Source organism: Harpia harpyja, chromosome 1, assembly GCF_026419915.1.
Source record: "Harpia harpyja isolate bHarHar1 chromosome 1, bHarHar1 primary haplotype, whole genome shotgun sequence".
Taxonomy (NCBI): domain Eukaryota; kingdom Metazoa; phylum Chordata; class Aves; order Accipitriformes; family Accipitridae; genus Harpia; species Harpia harpyja.
The window spans coordinates 27,605,932-27,627,730 of record NC_068940.1 but is presented as its reverse complement, the minus strand read 5'-3'; the positions used below and the strand labels follow the sequence as shown (position 1 = coordinate 27,627,730).

The 21,799-nt window shown below is 39.6% G+C and overlaps 1 protein-coding gene across 1 annotated transcript in view; it reads right to left on the bottom strand.

Moving 5' to 3' along the window:
• Window positions 1-21,799, bottom strand: part of SEMA5A (semaphorin 5A) — a 345,161-nt gene that overhangs the window by 246,749 nt on the left and 76,613 nt on the right. The window contains exon 2 of the mRNA XM_052781946.1: window positions 11,647-11,742. The gene's annotated coding sequence lies outside the window, so the exon portion shown is untranslated. The remainder of the gene's footprint in view (window positions 1-11,646; window positions 11,743-21,799) is intronic.

Sequence of the window (21,799 nt, the reverse complement as noted above, 5' to 3'; positions counted from 1 at the left end):
TGCCTTCTACTGTGACCTCTACCCAAATTCAGGTATGATGCAGAATAGGAGGAGATGCTCTAGCTTAGGATGCTTTGTCATCTTTTTCTTTTCCTTTCACATTATTATAAACTGTCTTGTACTGGGAACTATATTTATTAAAAATTAAAAAGAAAAGCAGGCTTTAAAACATAACTTGATTGAACGAATGGCGGCAGTTCAGGTTTGGGAGGAGATCTGTGCAACAGAGCAGCAGAAGACAATGCACTGAGATAACCATCAGAAAAAATATAGTTGAGAAGAGAGAAGTTTTATCAGCTGAGGGGAGAATGAAGAAGGTGAAGGTTAGCGTTGGATGAAAAATTTGTGTAAGATCTTGAAGATGTATAAAAAGTGGGTTTGAGTGAAGGCAAGGTTAATGGAAGCAGGTAAAAAGAGAGGTAATACGAAAGTAATGCAAGCTTAGCCGTCGCATTCTATATAAATTGGGAAGAAGCAACACAGAGATTGGAGTCGTACGTGTTGAATAATTAAGAGAGCAGATCATCACATCACAGATTATTGCTGTAGCCATCTGGACATGCTTTTTTATATTTGTAAACTGTACAGGAAAACATGCCAAAATTTGTACATGGATGTAAGAGAAACCAGAAGGAAGACAGTAACACAGCAACTTCAAATAGCTGGGTTTTTAAAAAAATTATTTTCAACTGAAAACAGTTCTCTACCATTTTGTATGTCACTGTACAAAAGTACTTGATAGTACTTGGGATTTAGCTTTCATAAGGACTTAATAGAATGCATTTTTAAATGCGAATCGCCAATCTAAAGGACAAAATTGTACTGCTAAAACAAAACTATTAGCGGATATTCTGCACATTAATACTAGGCAAACTTCCAAAATAAAGATTATATTTAGGTAGTTACGACTTAAAAGAACTGCTGGGTGAGCTCCAAAGTGTCATGAAATGACTACTGTGACAGCCTGCTTCAGTTAAATAATACAGGCAAGCTTACCCTTCTCGTGGTGGGTTCAGTCCTGCAGTTCTTTGGTACAGTTTTAAAGGGCAGTGGTTATCGAACACATTTCAGCAAATGCATGGTGGTCACGGCTTTGACAACTGAAATACAGTGGAGGAGAATACACTTCTGTATGTCAAATCCACTCAGCCCCACGCCCCCACTTGCAAATGCATTCCCACCTCCTCTCAACTCCTAGCCGATTACCAGCTTTTAATTTGTTTCTTCCCATGAATAACCAACATAGTCTCTCTTTACAGCAACAGCTTAAGTGACAGCAAGGTTTAGTAGACTGATATGAAAGAAAGGGAGAGGTGAGGCAGCTCAGAGCTCCCATCCCACATCACCGCTATGGAACACTTCTTCTCCCCACCTATTTATTTATATGTAGCTTTTCTATCAAGGTAAGCACTCTAAACACCCACTCGTCTCACCAAGATTCTGGATTCCTCATTCAGTTCTTGGATAAGCAACAGAGAGAGTGTCCTACAGAGAACGCTTAAGTGGACTGAACCATCCAATGTCTCTGCGATGATTATACAAAATGCCTAGCGTAAGTCAGCTGCTATGTCACTTTCCTTGCTCTTTAACATTACCACTGCAAAGAGGACGATTTAGATTTTTTTATACATCCGCAGAAGTTTTCCCACACACCTACAAAGATTTAATACACAAATGAAAGCACTGTTTAGTGATCCTTCTAACCCCATGATTAACACCCATGATTATAGGCAATAGTGCCCAAAGGGGACCCACCAATCCACATGACAATCTTTCATACTAGATTTTCCCTTTAGATCTCTGATTCAATTGAGAACTGCAACAGAAAAATCACAGAACTCCCTTCTGTGCCACATTCAGTTGCATTAATATACAGATAATTCAGAGGCATCATACAAACATGCCTCTTTTTAATTAGGAACATTAACTATGTGGCTAACCATGCTGTCTTTTGAAGATGTCCATCACAAACATAGGAAACCCTGACAAAACTATCAGACTCCTGGAATAAGAAGTCTGAAGGGAAAATCATGGCTTCTGTTAGATCTTTCTGAACGTTCATCTACCTTTTGTTAGTTTTTCACTAAATCCTGAATCCAGATACAGATATTTTACACCTTCTGTGAAAGATCAAGTTAGTAAATCCTTTCCTAAAATAAACCAGGCAAAATTAAAAATAATTGAAGGCGTAAAGATTTTCAGAGACCATTCTACAGGTAAAATATCCAATGTATCAGAGTCTTCAAAAACAAAAGGCAAAGTTCAAAATGAATACAATGCTTATACTTAAACCCCCATGTATTCACAAAGGTTTCATGCATATGAGGAACACCCCTGCACATGCCTGCGCTTCCTGTCAATACAAACTTGCTTATTTTTTCCTAGATCCTAAGATACGGCATGACAGGAAAAAAAAAAAGAAAAAAGAAAAAGGATCCTTCTAAAAAGAATAAATCATAGTTGTATTTTCTTCCTCCAACATCATTGTTAAAAATTTAAGTTCTACATTTAAGTCTGTTTAAAAGTAGTAAAACTTGACACAAGAGAAATCATATACTATCCGGTGGCATGCACCCAATGAAGCTGTCAAACAGTGAATAAGGAGATGTCAAATAACCTAACGTTAAATGAGGAATGGCTCTTGACATATTTGTTCCAATACACAGAAGCTTCTTGTGGGTTTCCTTCAGAGCATATATTGTGCTGCTCTGTGTATTTGTGTCTCAATAAAATAAAATAAATATACTCTGTTCTTTCCAAGTCTGAAATATCCTCTTAAAAAGTTATTTTAATTTACATTTCCATGTTTTATCTAATTGTTAATGATGATGCTTTTTTAAATGATTTTCATTTAAGAGCTTTCAGGAGAAAAATCTATTCCATAAGGTTATTTCACAAAATAACAATGTTGTGAAAATCCAGTTTGTTTGGTGACATCTTTCCCAATGGCTTCTCAGTGGCTGACAGTTTCCATCAGTCAAACACTAAATTACATGAAGCGTCACTGATGTCTCCATCATAACCAAAATCACTTTAGACTTCTGTAGCTTTGTAACCGTCATTTTTCATTTATCACTTTGGAATCTTATAAGCATACAGTATGTATGCACAGATTGCATACATTGAAACATATCTTAGACTCCTCCTTTTGAAGAATCTGAAATTCAGAGTCAAAATGTGTCAAAGTCACCTTGAGCTCATAAATAGAAACATGTACAATGATTACACCTTCCCTTAGATTCTTCTAAAAATAAAGGCACTGTTTCAGCCTTCCTAGGCTGTTTTGCTTGCATCCAAATTTTCTAGTACCCCCACAGATGCTTAACAGGAAACTTCCTGACCATCCTTACATTTTATGCCACACAGTACACTCACTGGTGTCATAGCAATTGCCTATGAAAATCCCCCCTCCCACTGCACCAGTTCTCCAGCACACCATCAGGCAAGGTTAGATGACTTGCAGTGAGAACATCCTTAGCTAGTGTTGCCTGAGACCACCAAGATTTATACCCAAAAGCCATACAGTATGGTCTGCACCCCTTTTTGCACTCCTTTCTGTACATCTTCATAACCCCACATATTGCATTCCTCAAAAAACCAAATGTACATATGGCACAGGCAGGGATTCCTTTCCCGGGATGAACAAATAACCACAATACCAACACGTGCCACAGTTGAATGCCATAAACTTTGCTGGGAGGACCACATGCCCACTTAGACAACAGCCCATAGCAATAAGCAAAGGCATTCCCCCAGGTAGACCAGTATAGCCTCCAATTCACTTTGCTGGCCTGCCCCTTCATCTTGCCCCATACCAAGTCTACATCCCTGTTCCAACACTGCACCCTAAGCAAAGACCCTAGCTCCCAAGCAATCTAGATCTTCCTAGCAGTCGGTTGTATCGAAGCTTAGTCCAATATCAGCTGACAACAGCATGGCTCAACACCCAGATCCATGCACTCACTCATGATTGGCACCATTTTCTCCCTCAAATCATTCCCTGTCCCAAAGGGAAACTGGCCACCAGCTGCATTTTTAAGACCACCATAGCTGCTGTACATAGGAAGGGTAAAGCCCGAGAGAAGCTGTGCTCATTAGATCATGCTGCATCTCCTACCACACACAGATCTTGTCCCCTTCCACTCGCCCTCCACGGGATCCCAGCTTCCTTCTCCCCTTCCCTCAATATCCTGCAGAGAGGTAACACAACCACCTGCTTCTGCTGAGCTATACAGAGCCGTCTCAGTCCTGAGCTGGGTGCTGGCTAACCCAGGCTATGAACATGCACCAGCAACGTAATTTGGTATAAGGTATCCCAAGATCCAAGATCCACTCCTCAGCAAAGGAGGATGGCACATTTATGAGTCCACTCCCTTAGTTCACCTGGAGCTGCAGACCCGCCAACCAATGCACTCATGACAAGCCAGTCCAACCCCTTTGCCCATTTGCTTAGGGATACAAAAATTTGGCATGCTACACTGGGTGTACTGATGTCTGAGGAGAAGGTTGGGTTAAAAGACCAGGAAGAAAGGTCTCTGCATGACTATGAGTAGCCCTGCCCTTCCCATCACTCCAGCAACATTTCTAAAAGAAGCCAAGAGGTCAGTTCACTTTTAAAAGATGACACATCCTCAAGCGCTCCTTCACGGGATCCTTTAAAAGCATCTTCACACTGGCAGCTGAGGCTTGCACTGGGACTTGTACAGGTTTCTCATCTCCTTTTCATCACAGAGTCTTAGCAGATGATGACAGGACCACTCAGTGCCCATCATGTAGGTCATGTGGCAGTCATGGCACGTACCACATGTAAGTAAATAAGAAAGCTAGGAAAGTCATATCTAAGAAGTTGCGAGTGGTTGTGGAATAGCCCATTCCTGCTTGATGTGTCCCAAGACAGGCAACCAGCTGTCCCACTGCATGAACGCCGCCTTCCACTATGCACTAAGGAAGGATGGAGCTCAGAGTAAGGGAATGCATTAGCCCCAGTACAAATCAGGGCATATTGACACATCTGCCCGCAGATTTCCAGTCACTGTAGACCTTAGTACCTCTCTTTTCTGAGGCAGCCAAAACCCTCTTTGATCAACAGGAGAGGGTATTCATTTAAACACAAAGAAAATGCTAAAACACTACCTTTCCTTTCCCATTTTTTTTTTCCTCAGCCTCTCAGTGGTACCAAGTATGCTCTTATTTCCTACAAGCTCCACCCCTTCTGCTCTTTGTAATCCCTCTGCAGTTAAATTCCTTCTCCTTTATTTACCAACTCTCTGCTTTGATGTCATTTGCATATCACTACAGAAAGACATGTTGTTAAATCTACTTCCAGAACAGTCCAAGCATAAAGCTCTAGAAGGAATACCAAGGAAAATAGCCATAAAGAAAACAAACAAACAAACAAAAAAACCAAAAAATCAAACCAACCAAAACCAAACATGAAACCCTTGTAAATGGCCTCTGACAATGACACAAAGAAAAACACAAGTACAATAAAATGTCTTACAAATAAAAGTCCAACTAAAAGCTGCCCTTTGGCTGCAGGCGTGGTGTTGAAAAATGATTAAGTCAGACCAGAAAAGTGTCAGTTTACATAGCAGTGGTGCAACAAGATACAAGCATTACAGGTATGAGAAGGGTCTCTGGAATGGAATTGTTGGAATTCAAAATAAAGAGCCCAGAAGGAAAATGCTGAGGATGCAAGGCCTTTCCACGGGAAGCCTTGTGTAATAATGAAATGCAGAATTTGACCTACAAAGGGGCAAAAAGGAAAAGAGACTGGACACAAAAAACACCAAACGAACCAAGAAACTTGCTGATATTTTACGCATCTGGCCAAGCAAAAAATTGGCAATTTGTGGCAGCATTAGGAAATGCGTAACTCAAGAAGACAGATATAAAATGTGAATGATACTCAGCTTATCAAAGAGTAATAACAAACTTTCTAGCATGGTGTGCTTGCTATGTTCTACCTCAGCATGCTTCACCCCAGAGAGAAGATGGGACTTGCATGCTACTGAAGAGTCCCAAAAGCATAGTTTGGATACAGCTCCGTCCTTTCTTACCTGGCCAACTCTCTTCTCCATTACCTACCACTTCACCATGATGTTGATGGGACAGTCGCAGAGTGATCTAGCAGAAAATCTGTATTGCTAAAGTCACCATGATGCATTCTGGTTTTTAAATTGTTAACTTTTTGAATCTAGAAGATCACATTTTATCATGTATTTGTTCAATCTCTACAGCCGTATCAGTTTCTACAACTAATAATATAACTACAAACACATCTCTTTAACATGGGAAATCCAGTGCAGAGTTCATATTTCTTTGCTTTTTAAAGACACAAAGCTGTATTTATACTTTAATAAACACATCATCTAGAAAGATATTGAAAACATAAATTGAAACATGATGCTCTCACTGTGAAAAGTCTTTGCACACCTTCAGTGCCCTGTAAATAATAAACAACTGAAGCAGAGGTCATCTCATCAGGTTAATCATGAGTCATACTGCCAAGATACAGAGTTTGCTCCAGCTAGGCTGTGCTATCTAGTCCATGGATAAACAGGGATTTCAATTTCCAGGGTTGTCAATCTTGCATGTTTTCCAGCACTGGATTCCACCATATTTTATAAAGATGCAACCTGAAGCTGAGTGAAAAATAATTCAAACTGCTTGCAGTGGTGTTGCAGAAAGTGCTTCCTGAGCAAACAGATTATACACACTACATTATTGCACACACTACAAGTACAAAAATCTGTGTCACATGGAAAAAAAAAAATAAAATAAAAATACACCAAACCTGGATCAACAGAGACAACTCAAAGGGTCTCAAAACAGTGCCCTTTTCTACAAATTCTTTTGACATTTTCAATGATCAAGGCAAGAGAAAGCAACCCATGAGGCTTCAGGCAATTGAGAGATAACTGGAATACTTAAAGGCAGCATCTCTACTGCAAGAAGTGTGACCTGGGGAAGGGCAGTTGTGCCGGTGGGGAGAAGTTGAACCTTATTCCTAACTAGATTTTTAAGGAGAAAAAAAAAAAAAAAAAAGGCGATTAAAATTATAAATCAAAGAACATTTAGTTTCACACTAGGTGTTAAAACCCTGCTTCTAGATGCCATTAATCTCAGAGATTTAACAACAGGCTTTAATGGGAAGAGTCTCATTCTCTGTAGCAAGTAACAAAGGGTCTTTCCATTAGACACAATGACCTCATCCATCCTTCTCTGATCCTCCTTCACCTCATATGCAGAGCCAAGTACAGCACAATTCATCACTTCAGTACAAAGCTGTTTGCAGCTTGGTGGGCAGTTATGTTACATACCAGGCACAGAGTTTCTGAAAGAGAATGAAGCTCCTTCATTCCACTCCGAAATTGCTATTGCTGCTTTGAAGCAATGCAGGTTCCTTTTAACAAACAACTACTAACAAGCCTTTCATTGTTATGCTTCATTTGTTAAAATTCCCCAAGCCTGGCACAAAGGGAAACCTCCCACCACCGCACAAACAGTGCCACAAGGAAGACACCAGAAGAGTTAGAAGGGCCATGAGGAAGGACTCTTCTTCACAGATGGACGAGCTCAAAGAATTAAGTGGGTAGGGAAATGGCTGACCTAGGTCATTACCAATTAAAAGTATTGCTTATGTTATATTACTCTTCCTTTTTCCCTTGTAACTGCTCGTATTCTGCAATTCCCTTCCATTTATCTAAAACCACACCCTTGTATCTCTTCTTCCTGCAAGAAAAATACTCTTTCCTCAGGACTCTGTAAATCACTATTTGAAATATTCATGTCATCTTTGTCTTTGCAAATTTTGGCCATGTTACTTAGAAATCCTCTGAGTCTCCATTTCAGCTGCTTTAGTCTCGTTTTAGCTACTGTTTTAACAAAATTCATTTTTACCAAGAGCAACTATCCCCTCTAATCTAATGCAAAACCATTGTTCTCCCCTCCTCTGTTTGTTGATTTCAAAGCCCCTTGGCAAACTTCCCAGAGGAAGTACAGATACAGGTACAGAAATTTAAACACTCTTTAATACTTGCATGGGTCCATCCATCTCAGGTCCATAAACCACTGACTGAAAACCAGAGACACTGTTTCTTTCATTCCCAGTATCTGCTCCTCTCTAAGCTCCTAAAATCCCATTAATTCTTAAGAACTTTCTTCAGTAGTTTCTCATCCTTGCTTACCTCTTCCCATTCAATTCCTTCAGGTCACTTTACCTATTTTCTACTAATCTTCTTCCATGACCCTCTCTCTTCCAGTAGCCTTATCTGTTTTGGTCATTACAACTGCTATCATGCAACCCTGTCACTTTTAGCCTTGCCCCCTTGACCATCATAATATAACTCCAACATTTTGCCTCTCAAGCTAATTCATAAACACAAAAGTATCTCCAAGTTCAGCACTCTTTTCTCATTCTCTTTGTACTCTCTCACAACTCTGACATTTCATCTGGCTTCTCTCTCCCTGCTAAGTCGACTGTCTCTACACCAAAATGGGTGTCACTAGGACTTACATAGTGAGAAAAGGTATTTTGGTAATTCCTCACCCTCTGACATGCAGTACAGACTGTACAGGGAACACACTAAGGGAAAAAAGTGAGATATTTGGACTATGAACTGAACTCTCAATGAAACAGCTTGAACATATTAAGAGGAATTTAATTGTAATTTATCAAGTGCCAAAATAAGATAAAAAGCCTTTATTTTACAATGAGGGAAAAGTCTCCGAGCTCAGTGTGAGATCTCAAATTACATAACAGCTCTAATATTTTTTAAAATAGTTTTATCAACAGAGTTCTATTCTGGGACTGCAACCTTACTATTTATAAAATAGCGCATAATAACTGCCCCAGTGGACCAAGCTGGATGTTTAGCCCAAATGGAATAACCAATCTTGCTCAAACTAAATATCCAGCCTGACCCACTATCCTGTCTCCAGGAGCAGCCAAGAGCAGATGTCTAAGGGAACAGTGAAAACCAGAACAGTCATATAGAAGTACTCTCTTCCACTCCTCCCAAAACACTGCACAGCTTTCCACAATTTGCAGCTCAATAACTACCTTACCTAGAGGTAGTACCTTTGTTTGTCACCTCTTTTTTTTTTTTTTCCTCCCTCTTTTTTTCCCTGCCTCCTTTTCCAACTTTGTTCAGCAACACTCATGCAGCACGCACAGCATCCCGTGACAAGGAATTTCAGAACTGACTTACACACTATGCAAAGAAAAACTTCCTTTCCTAGCTTTGAAACTGCTCCCTGCCTGTTTCACCTGATATCTCTTCTAATACAAAAATAAGGTGGCAATGAGTATTAATTTCCCATCCACACACCTCACAGCTCTTATCATTTTATAGGCCTCTAGCATTAGCATCTGGCCACTATCTCTTTTCCAGTCTGCAGACTCTTATCTAACTAGTTGGTCTTGCATGGAAGCTGCTCCACGGACACCTGCATCCTGCTGCCCTTCTTCATTCTTGCTGCCCTTCTCTGAACCTTTTCCAGTTCTGCTCCACTTGTTCTGAGATAGGGAGACCAGAACAGCACACCATATTTAAGACGCAAACATACTACAGATTTAGAGTGGCCAAATGATATTTTGATCTCTCTCCTTTAGAGCAGCTCCTGGTATAAATTTGCTTTTTGACTGCTACTGAAGTATAGAGCTGATTTTTTTCATTAAATTACTGCTTCTAGTCCCAAGATCCCAGGCCAGCTCAAAATATTTTACCATTACTGACCCTGAATTTCATCCACCATTTTAATGGCCACTTAGTTTTATAAGGTTCTTTTGCAGTTTTTCAGCCTGGCCCCTTTTCTTTTACCTTCTTTTGCCCTGAATTACTTAAGTTTCAGAAATAAACCTTGTCACCACACTTCTGTTCTAAGCCACTTATGAATATGAATATCCCCTTGGGCACTCAGAGAGATCTCTGTGGAAATCCACTAGTGATTTCCAACACATTTTTCTCCTGGTGTTTTTTTTCTTAACATTTAACCAATTATTTACACAGTTGGCAGTCCTCCCCCTTAACCTGTGCCTGTTTAGTTCCTTTAAAAGTTTTTTGAGAGGACTTTGAATATGAAATGCCTTTTTAAAATTTAAGTAGAACAATACATCATAAAAATCTCTTTCACCTGCATGCTGGTTATCTCCTTCAAAGGACCACAGCAGTTTAGCAAGACTTGGCTTCAAATCACAAAAATGCTGCCTAGAAGGGATCTCTGGGAGTCATCCCACCTGACCAACCACTAAAAGCCACAGTAGACCAAGTCAGCTGTAGCATTTTCCAACTCAGACTTGACAGCCTCTGCTGGGAGAGATGCCACCCCCTCCTCCCTAGGTAACTTCTTCCAGTGCTGCACTACCCTCCTAGCAAAAAAGTTTCTCCTACAGTGCCCAATCAGAACATTTCAATCCACAATCTGTGTATGTTAACCCCCTGCTACGTAGTTTGCCACTACTAAGAACACGGGCTCCCTCATCTCTGTAAACACCCGTCAAGTAGTTGAAGGCTAATATTAACCTGTTTCTAAATCTCTTCATCAGGGTCCCCTTCACAGAAATCAATTGTTTCTCAGTATCTCCATCATATTTATCCAATGTCCTTTCTAAAACAGCTGCTGATCTAATTTTTTAATTAATCCACTCCATTTAGACAAGAGGCCTATTGGTTTCTAGGCTCCCTGATTCCACATGAATGCTTTCTAAAACACAGCATCAAATTAAACATCTTCAAGTTCTCACCTGCTGAGACACTTTAAAGCAAGAGGCTGCACACTGCAGTCAGTAGCTGGTCTACTTCACCCTTCCATTCCTTAAAAACCTGGGTAAGCTACATCTGGACCTGTTCAATTGGGAACATGCAATTTGTTCCACAATCTCTCCTACAAATGCTTCCACCTGAGAAAGGCAATCTCATAGGCCTCCCATAAGAAGGGTTCCAAAACAGGAACCACCCCACGCTTTTCAGTGGTGAGCACATACACATAAGAATTATTTTGTTTTCTGCCATGGCTTTATCTTGGATCGTTCATTTCATAATATCATTATACACAGGCCCCACAGACTCTTCAGCTAGCTTCCTGCTACTGGTGTGGTTGAAGAAAAACATTTATGAATTTTATGTTTAGCCTGATAGGGGAATTTTTTGGTCCTATTTCCTTCTTTGAAGGCAGCCACAGCTTTTTTTAAGATGTCCTCTTGCTTTTAATAGTCTCCTCTACCTTGTCATTTAGGTATACAGGCTTCCTTATCCTAAGTCTTTTTTAGACTGATGGTAAGCCTTTGTGCGGAGCCTCCAAAACAGCATCCTAAAATAGCGTCTCTGCCACCTACAAACATGTTACTCTTTCAGTTGCCCTTTCAGTTTTTCTTTAAACAAACATCCCCATTTTTATATGGTTTCCCTTTTTGAAGTTGAGCATAATTTAAGAGAGTGGAGAAGAAAGCAGAATTGTGGGTTGTTTTTCTTGCATTCCTCCCATTTCCATTTCTTGCATTTCCTTAGCTTAGGGAGGAGAAAAAGGCAGCATACTTGTAATGGTCTACAAAGCCATCTCGCAAGTGCTTTTCCAGACAGCATCTTACAATCTCTCCATGACATCACTGTCTACCCACTGGACAAAATACAGTCTCTTACCTACCTTTTAGTCACCATCCCTCTGTAATCATCTACTGCCTCTGTTCAGCGTTTGTGCAGGGCCTAGCACAGTGGGGTCCTGGGTCTACCTTGTAGGCTCCTAGGAGATAAGGAAACATAAAAGAGAAATAATAGGTATTGAAGAGACAGCTCATCAGCAATTCTCAGACATTTATAGCAGTCATAAAACATCTGTCTTTCAAGACAATAAATCAGAAGTGTAAGGCACTGAACTACACAGTGTGAACAAGAACCAAACAGAAAGAGGCAGAAGGAAAAAATCATTCTTTAAAATAACTGGCAGCCTGGGATGAGAATCAGAAGAGAAGAGTGCTTGTCACAGAATTACCAAAATCCACGGGACATACGAATTTGAGAAAAATCCTTACTGTAAAAATCTCCCTCAGTGCCCTAACCACCACTAAAATTAAACTTGCCTAAAACATGGGCTGAAATCTGGCCCCAAGTGAAATCCATGACAAAATTCAGGTGGGCAAAACTTTACTATTCTTTCATCTTTCCGTAAAGCAGAAAGGTCAAGAGAAAAAAGCAGTTACTGTCTAATGTCTCACAACAATATAAAAGACATTTTCAAGAAAAAGAGATGCATCATTAAGAACACTGCAAGACGTTAACCCATTTTGTAGGAACGACAATGACAATATAAACATTCAAAAAGTTATCTTTCTTTTTTCTTTGTTGAAATTAAGATGGTACTGCTAATCAATCAAGTGCTATCTTTACTTAAAACAGCAAGACAGGAATCACATAGCAGTTTCCTGCTCTCAACACCTCAACAAAAGGTACTTCACTTCAGAAGTAAAAAACAATAATAGTCCATCCAACTTAAGCATTTGTTTCTTTGATTGAGAATGTCTACAGCACAGAACAAATACACTAGCAATCAACAGTTCACCTTTGAACCTAATCAGAGACATGAGGCAAAAAGGAGTCATTGTTCCGCTTTGTTTACTCACTTACATAAAGTGACTCTACTAGATGACTGGAATTGCTTGAGATTTTTTTCCAGTGCTTCTCTGACCTACGAAAGTCTCAGGAAATCTGCCGAATTCATAAGCAGTACTGCATAAAAATGTTTTATAACAAGGAAGCATCATATGAGCAAGAAGAACTCTCCAGGTTAGACAATGAAGATCCAGGTTTATGTTCACCATGTCAAAATTTCTCATGACCCCCCTGCTCCCTATCACCGAGTACTTCAGATTTTTATCATTTATATATTTTCTTCTAAATTAAGAATTTATATCATATGCGCACATATACACACCCCTCCGTGAAATTCAGCGACGTCAAACTCTGCTGTAGGAGTTGCCAAGAGCAGATTTAGATAGTGTTCTCCATGGCGTAGGGATCAATCGAAGCTAAAGGATGGAAGGTCACTTTGAATTTCACAGTCCAAGGTGGTAGGTGAAGCTTATATTGTCGAGAACACATTGCATCACCTTTTCTTTGCCTCCCACTTTTCAGAAAGGCAAGGACAAATTTAAATTTTGGAAGAGGACCAAGTTCTGCTTTTTATATTACTATGTAATATAAATACTTGAACACCTCAACGCAACTACCCGCCACCCATGCACGTTGATGACAAAGTACTCTAAGACATTCAGTCTGTCAAGTAATTAATTATAACTGTTACCATGCAGTCAGTTCTACAGACAACTACAAGCAACCCATCTCTACGATGCGGTGTGCTAGTGATTTATGTATGCACTCACTACACCAGAACGAGCAGCTGAATTATTATGCTTTGAAACATTACAAAGAAGGCTGTACACCTCAATTTTTCTAAACAAACCTGACAGTACTAGTGCTTTCTATATGCACCTCAGCCCGCCCACTGACCCCTCACCACTCATTTCACAATTTGTATTTCTACATAAACACCTCAGATTTTATTTTAGCAAAATAAAAGGTTTAGCAAGTTTATTTTTATTCTAATCTTAAGAATTACCTAGACAAAACTGGAAAGCAGAGTCTGAATCAACCTTACTGATTTGGGGAAAACAGGCACACACACAGAAACGAACTTGTAAAGCTTGAATTTCTACAGATTCATGTCTCGCTTCCCTTATACCTCTTAATATGGCAACCCTGCCGTTCCTATGACTGTGGCAGCACTCTCATCGGGCACAATACAGTATATGCTGTCGGTAGGATAACACCAGAAATTAGCCCGAGTATTCATTTAGTTAAGCTAAATTTAGGCTGACTCAGCCTACGCAGCCCACACCCAACCAATCCTACAGAAACTTTAAATTAAGTCACCAAAATCATTAGACTGACTGCAAAAAACACAACTTTTTTTTTTTTTATTTGGGGTATATAACCATGTTTTAGTTTACTTTTGCTTTGGTTTAGCATCACTTACTAAAGGAAAAAGGCTACAGTGGCTGTGCTCCCTGCCTGTGTCTCCTACCCTTTCCTTTCAAAATGACTTCTGAAACTGATGACCAGTTTCATCTAACAACACAAAGACTTCCATGAAAATGGCCAGGCAAAACAAGACACAAACTCACTTTCCAAATAGCTGTTTTTCCCTACTCTCAGTGACAAATACAGGCACGCGAGAGGGGAATTCAGCCACGGTACATTTTATTTGCCCAGAAGCACATTAATTTAAAAGAACAGGGGAAAAAAGCCTTCTGCAACTGGATAAAAATATACATAGGTGTGTACTAGTGGAAGTTTTCCAGAAATCTTCACTAGATTTAATGATAAACACATAGGAGTGCTGTTTCCCACTGCTGTTAGAATACGGTACTGAAGTCATTGGTACGACCAAGCAGCATGATTAAATCTGGTGGGGGCGTGGAGGAGAGTGCACACGCAGTTGAGAGCCTTGCTGTCATATGGATACAGGCACTGCTCTCACATCTGTCTAGTATATTTGGAAAGATATTTGGCTACACACTGAATTGAGCAAAGAAATAATCGTAGCATGTCTAGACACCGTGGCTTGTCTGCATGCTGAGACTTCCCGCTTGCGTTGCAGCTGCACAGCACTGCTCTAGGCAGCGTGCCACAGCAGCAACCTCACCTCACCCAGTCAGCTGGGAGCTTGCCCGGGCACCCAGGATTTTCCTACAACACCTAACAGCAGCCATCGCTCACCTTGCAAGGCAAAAAAGGACACCGAGAGGGATAAGAACACGCCTGCTCCACATCACTCCGCCGGCCAGCCTTGGCTTTTGCTCCACAGAGATCACAACCTGAGTTAGGCAAGTTGTTCCAAGTGACTTCTGCTGATGTTGGGGCTGAAGCAGAAGTGTCAGGAGCACCGGGGAGATGGGGGTTTTCCCCGCTTCGGTGCTCTCACCACCTACGCACAAGAGAACTGAGCACACATAAGTAAACTTTATGTGCTGCTTAAAATACTATTGAACAAATTATTTGCTTTTGTTGCTATCTGGCAGCAGCAGAGAAAATCATGAAAAAACTGAAAACGTACCAAACTTGAAAGGGAGTGAAAAAAAAAAAAAAAAAAAAACAAAGATACAAATATCCTCCCTCCTCTTCCCTTCCTCCAAAACCCGCCTGAATTATGCAAATATATCCCACTTTCAGGGATGAATCAAGGATGAATGGTTAGAACAGCTGCTATATACAACCTTGTGCTCCTTCTGCAAAAACTAACATTTCTCCTTATAATGTATGCTAGCTAATATTACTACTTATCTTTCTCTTTTCATGCTGAAGAGGTCCTCATATAAGGAAAGAAATCTCATTAAATCCAGCTTATTTGCTGGACTAGAGAGTGGATGTGGAAAGATGGCAATTATTAAGCAAAACCTAGACATAAGGAACATGAAAGAAACAGGAATACCCTTCTTATAAAGCTGCATTTTGTTTATATGCTTTTCAAATCACAATATTGATTAAAGTAAAACCAAAACAAAATAAACGTAGGAATTTTTAGGGAAAAAAGCAGAACAAACAAAAAAATCAACAATGTCCTTGAGGATGTCCCAGCCGCCACTGTTTGAGACCACAGAACCAGCCCACACAAACACATCCCAAACAGGCAGACACCCGCAGACAGACGCTGCAGAGCAGAACCTCAACGTATGGAGTGCTACCCCTGCTCCCGTACTCCTTCACATGCAGGGCTGGGAAACATCCAGGTCTTCGCAGATATGTCTCCTGGTTCAACTCAGAAATCACATCCAGACAAAACAGGAGCAGTACCTGGACTCCCTTAAGCTCCAGCATTGCTCTTGCCTTGCTGAACACAAGCTCTACGGCATGAAGAGCCGTTGACATCCGCACACACGCTCCCACGCGCAAATCACACAAGCAGTGGATCTGACTCATTCAGAGTTTGTCAGGCTTACTTCATAGGCGTGGTAAATCTAACATAATCAGAACACAAGACACTCACGGCCCATACGAAGATCATCTTTGAAGAAAAGAAGAAAAAGAAGAGTCCCATAAAGCAGACTCACTCTGTTTGCTGTAACACATGCCAATGCCCAGGAGTAGGACTCCTGATCATATTCTGCATATTGATAGCTATACTACTGGCCATAGTACCTTTCTTCCAGTTTTACTGAAAGGGAAGCTCTTGACAAAGAAAATTAGATTCATTAATTACCAACAGCTTTAACTCTATTTACAGTATCACTTTATTCTCCACTAGGCCAAAATAAGAACAAATGTAGAGACTGGAGTGCCAGGACAGGAAGACGTATTGCTGACAGGAAAGCATAGGTCAGAACATGTGAAGTCACCAGTCAGCCAGAGTTCTCTGGTTGAAAATTATAGAACAGAATGACATAAAATTTATTTGGTTTTGCAGGGATTTGACTAATAATAGCTCATTTAAAGTCAGTGAACTTGCCCTACTTACTTGCTTTAACTCCATCTAGGTCAAAGTGACAAGACATGGTAGTGTAAATTTAACCTTTTAACTAACTACCACAGATTTATAGTCCAAGAACAGCACTTAGTTCTTGCCAAAACCCACCATGATTCCCAAAATAGTAATTTTTAAAGTATAATACATTATTAAGACTCATGACAGAATGAAGAGCATTACCTAGTTTAAAATGGTAGAGATGGAGAAAAACGGTAATAAAGGAGAAATTATTGTGGTGTTGCTCCCACTGAAGTCATGTTTTTCATGAAGACTTCAAAGAGAGGGGAAAACATGGCCTTTATCCAACCTTCTGCACATTATACCACTGAGTATTTTTATTTAAAATAAATCAGTTCTGATACAACTCTGATCTCCTTGAGCTTGACAGCAAAACTTCTTCTGAAAATATGCTTGAGCATGACACCATTTATCCTTGTGCTTTTCCGGTCTTTGACTGAAGTCTATAGGACATTTCAAGTGCTCTGTTGCCACAGGTATTTGCTGTCTACATGTCTCCATACTCTTACATGGTTTCCTGAACCTGAAGTCCAATGGATTGATGAACTAGAAAAGTCTGTCTGGATTATCAAAAATACTGACAAGAATAAAACCCTTCAGCCAAATCATGTTAGTACCAACAACACAAGAGGCTGAGAGTTTCATGACCAGAGAAATCAACTTCATAATGAAAGTCAATGAAGAGAATTATTAAACACCATAGCATAATGTACACAAGATGTATTTGTGTGCATGTGTGTGTGCATGTCTACAAGACTTAAATAAAAAACATTTTTTCTAGCATTCTGGGGTGTCCTTAAGATGAAACTCAATAGATATGTTGTGTCGGGTTTTCCTTTTTTTTTTTTTTTTTTTTTTTTTGGGGGGGGGGGGCAAGGGTGGTGGTGGTGGTTTTTTTTAATATTGCAGGAAGGATACCATGCAACAATCTTCTTGAGAAATCTCCTCTCTTCCCCAAAATGCAACACTGTACTGCTTCTACCTCTTTTACAATTTTCACCTGTAAGAAAAATAGTCTCAATGTCCCTCTACCCACCCTGATAAGAGCAATTGCCCATGGAAGAAAACATCATTCCTCTCCTGGAATTCTGCCAAGTAATTTCATGTCCTATCTAACTGATTCTCAAATTTAAGTCATGCACTCAAAACTGATGTTAGCATGTAAACCTTAAATTTCATTGATCACCATCTAAGTTCTTCAATATCTATGACAATTTAGGAAAAACAAGTAAAACGGAATACCCTGTAATATATGCATTTAGTCTGCACAAAACCAAACAGTTGCTCCCTTCCTTTCATTAACCAGTATACGGCTACTTTATTTTCCAAAGAAGGCGAGTAAGCTAAGAAAGGTAAAACCAGAACTATGGGTACCATGGAAGAGAAATCCTGAACAAAAGCATCTTTAGATATGTAACCATAAAATAATATATTACATTTTATCCAACCTTGCGCAAGAGCCAGTGAACCTTTTCAATCTAGTTTTTAAAAAATTCTAGATGACAGACACCTTTTAGAGCAACAAGTCCACAACCCTCAGGAGAACCCTGGGTTTTATTTACTATTCTGAAGGACATTTTCTGTACTGCAGGATACCAGCTGGTATATTTTCTGTAGCATACTTAATTCAGAGACATCTGCTTGCTAGCAGACCAAGGATGAAGCTTGGGGTTATGAGACCTGGATTATATTTCTGGCTCAGCAACTGATTTGTGGTACAGCTTTGAGAAACTTGCTCTGTCCCCATTTCACCATTGTAAAATGTGAAGATGTCTTTTAACATATCCCAGTTTCTTTAAATAAAATGCAAGTTTTTATATATCTCAGTGAACTGCATTGTGAAAACTGCAGTTCCAATTAAGAGTGAACTCCTGAGTATAGTGAACATTTCAGGAAAGCTTTATGGTCACATTCTCTCAGTCAGAGCGCCCAGCTGCCTTCTGGAGAAACAGGACTGAACAGATTCATGTAGGTACTGCAGATGCCAAATAATAATGAAAAGACTAATCCTGAATATTGCAGCTGCTGATAATGCTCGTTGCCTAACAATGCAGAAAGCATTACACTCGCTATTGCCTACAGTATGCACTGCTACAGAGAAAAAAAAAAGAAATGATATGTAGTCTGGGAGAATCCAAGATGATAGTCTGAAGAGGAAAATAACTCAGTGCATATAGCTTGAGGTTATGAGGAAAGTGTCTGCTAATATGCAGCAGGCTCCAGTAATTGTGCAGCTGAAGTAATAATACCCCAACAAAATGCCATTACAATGTACAGTGTTTAACAACTGTGCCAGTTTTCACGCGTGTCGGTTTATTCCACAAGCTGGCTTATCCACTTTGTTAGTCTAAATGCTCCAAAATTATTTAAAGAAATCATATCCACTACATTTTAAAGACAGGAGACCATACTAAATCCTGGGTAAGTCTATTAAATTTAATTGTGATGTATCGGGAAAAAAATAGATGTGTACTCTGCTTTTCCAAATGGGGGGAGAATTCTTAAACAATACTGGGTGGGGGGTAGGTTGGTGCAACACATCCACGAGCTTCAGACAATTTAGGTTCCCAGCCCAAATGTATTGGAATCATTTATAATATAAGAGAGAGAATTAATAAGAGTTTCTTAATCTACAGTTCTTTCATATTCTGACTCAATTTTTTTTTTGGCTTAGATTGTTCTCATTCAGTGATGGATGCTTTCCCTTCTTCCATCTCAGCATGCATGAGAGAAAGACAAAACTTAACATATCCATCACCAGAGCCAGAACACACAGCACAGTCCATCTGGTACCGTAAATCTCAAACTGATAGATGCTCCCCTCTTCCCCCACCAAGCTTCTTAGCTCTTCTACTCTCTCTTCAGCATGAAGTCAAATGCTGTGGGTTTTGGTCTGGGGGTTTTTTTAGGTGGCTGTAGAGATAGCAAGAATATGGTGGTTGTGATCTGGACATATTCCAAGACTTGTCTGAAATATTCTTACCCAGGGCCAAATGTTTTCCCCATCAGCAGTGAAAGCATTCAATGCTTTGGCATTCTTCTAGCAGCTTATCCCTCCCTTTGCCACCCAACATGCATGCACACTCCCATCTGCCTGGCTGCCTGCACTGCTGAAGCAATCACAAATGCCTCAGGCAAAGCAAAGATACAGAGGTAAACACTTTAGTCCTGGGCATCGTCCCAGGGAGGACACACATAATAATTTCCAAGCTCCTCCTCAACAGATTATTTTTTTTCTTGTGTTCAATACTAACAAAATTAAGGAAGGAGAAGAGTTTAATGCACGAGTACTATTCCTGTCAAGAATTTCATTACAACGCCTAGTTCATCATAAGCTGTTATTAAAAGCAAACATCTACTATTTCCTACTGTGTACTAGGCTTAAATGACAAAGCAGGCAACAGATCCCAGAACTGCTCTGCACTGTGCCTACAGCTAACTTCCTTTCACAGCCCTCCTTGCCCTCCTCCAATATCTCCAATCTTTGCAGAATCTACGCTTACTTTCAAGTGGCATATTACATTCACTTTACATTCGCTTTTTTTTTTTTTGAAAGTTAAACCACTAAGTAGAGCATAAAGTACATGATCGTGCATTTGCCACACTGATGTCCTGTATGTTCACCTCAGGCAGCAGAAAAAGAATACCTGGATCTAATTTTGCTCCTGTATTTCAAGTCTGCTTGAGATACCCATTTGATGTAAAAACATAATATAAAAGCAGCAAGAGGTTTTGGTGGCTGGTGCTGGGGATGATCTGGAGTTTTCACACTTAAGTGGTTGGGAGATCTTATGCAGAAAAGTATGCAGAGACATTAAGCACATTATCCTGAGGGGTGTTTATTAAAATGCAGCGTTAACTTCAGTATCTGATATTGGTTCTCATTATCTTTGACAATTCACCAAGCAAGACTTACAATTTAGATGTTAATTCACAACTTAATAGTATGAATCAGTAATACATACAGAACTAACTGCAGCAAACTGCCCAATAAACAGGAAACTCCTATTAGAAATGCCTTTAGGAATATTCAACAACTTGAATGGTGACACAGAAGATTTTGCTTACCAGGACAGGATGGGAGGATGCATGTCCTGTCTGCAAGCATTTGTACGATGCCACTGTTTCTGATCACTTGTAATTATATAAGAAGAAAAAGGCATTTGATTTAGAACATCTGCACCAGAGCAAGTCCCTAATATTTTCCTAGAACAAGTGCAGGAAATACATAGCACAAACAAGTAGAAGAAAGAACTAAGACACACCCAGATTTGATATGGAAATTCTGATGTCAGGACTGGTACTCCCTTCAGAACTACAAACAAGACTGCTCGAAAAGTTGCCATGTTCCAAAGTTCCCATCCTCCTTCAAAGGTAAGAGAACATGAAACAACGCAACAAAGGGAAGAGAAATGTGCACAGCAGATAGATCTGTGAGATAATCATGCTTTGTCTAAGATAAGGTTCAAACTCTACCACTGACTAAATATATACACTTGGTGCTCATGCTGCATTTGCGAGTGCTTTTAGCCATCCCACATCTTAACTTATTCTCTAATTTTCTACCCCAAGGTCTGAATTTTTTCAAAACAAATTAACTTGGCTCCCACATTACATTGTGCTGGAGGTAGTATTGATACATAGAGATTGTAAATGAAAATTAGACCACACAGAAGGGTATACTAAATTATCCAATTATCCCACATAAAAACAATGTTAAAATGGGATTTAAACAGAATAACATTAAAGTAATAGGGTAAAAAAATACATATAACTTTGAAAATAATTGTAGTATTTTACAGTCGTTAGCACAGATGACAAGAAACTGAACAAAAATGTGAAAGCATCAGGAAATGTGAAAGCACATTTAAACTCCCAGACCACTTCAAATTTCTGCTTTACTTACACTGTGCACTAAGTGTGCATATAAATATTGCATGTAGCTCCAGATCAGATGCAGCTGTGTTTTAAGAACATTTCAAGTTTCTTTTATTTTTTTCATTGGTTTTTCTTACTTTGATTCTCTCAAGAAAAAGATTTAATGGTGAAGCCACTGCTTTCACGAAGATGAGGAGTATACTACAGACAATTTACTTTGGGGGGTTTGTCAGGTATCTGAAGTTTGGGGGTTTGGGTTTTTTTGGGGGGGTTTTTGTTTTTTTTTTTTATAATTTAGACAACAAGCTGCAGGGATACATTTCATAGCTCCGTTACAACTTTTTTCCTAAGGAAGCACTCTTATTCTCTCATCCAGAAATCTGAT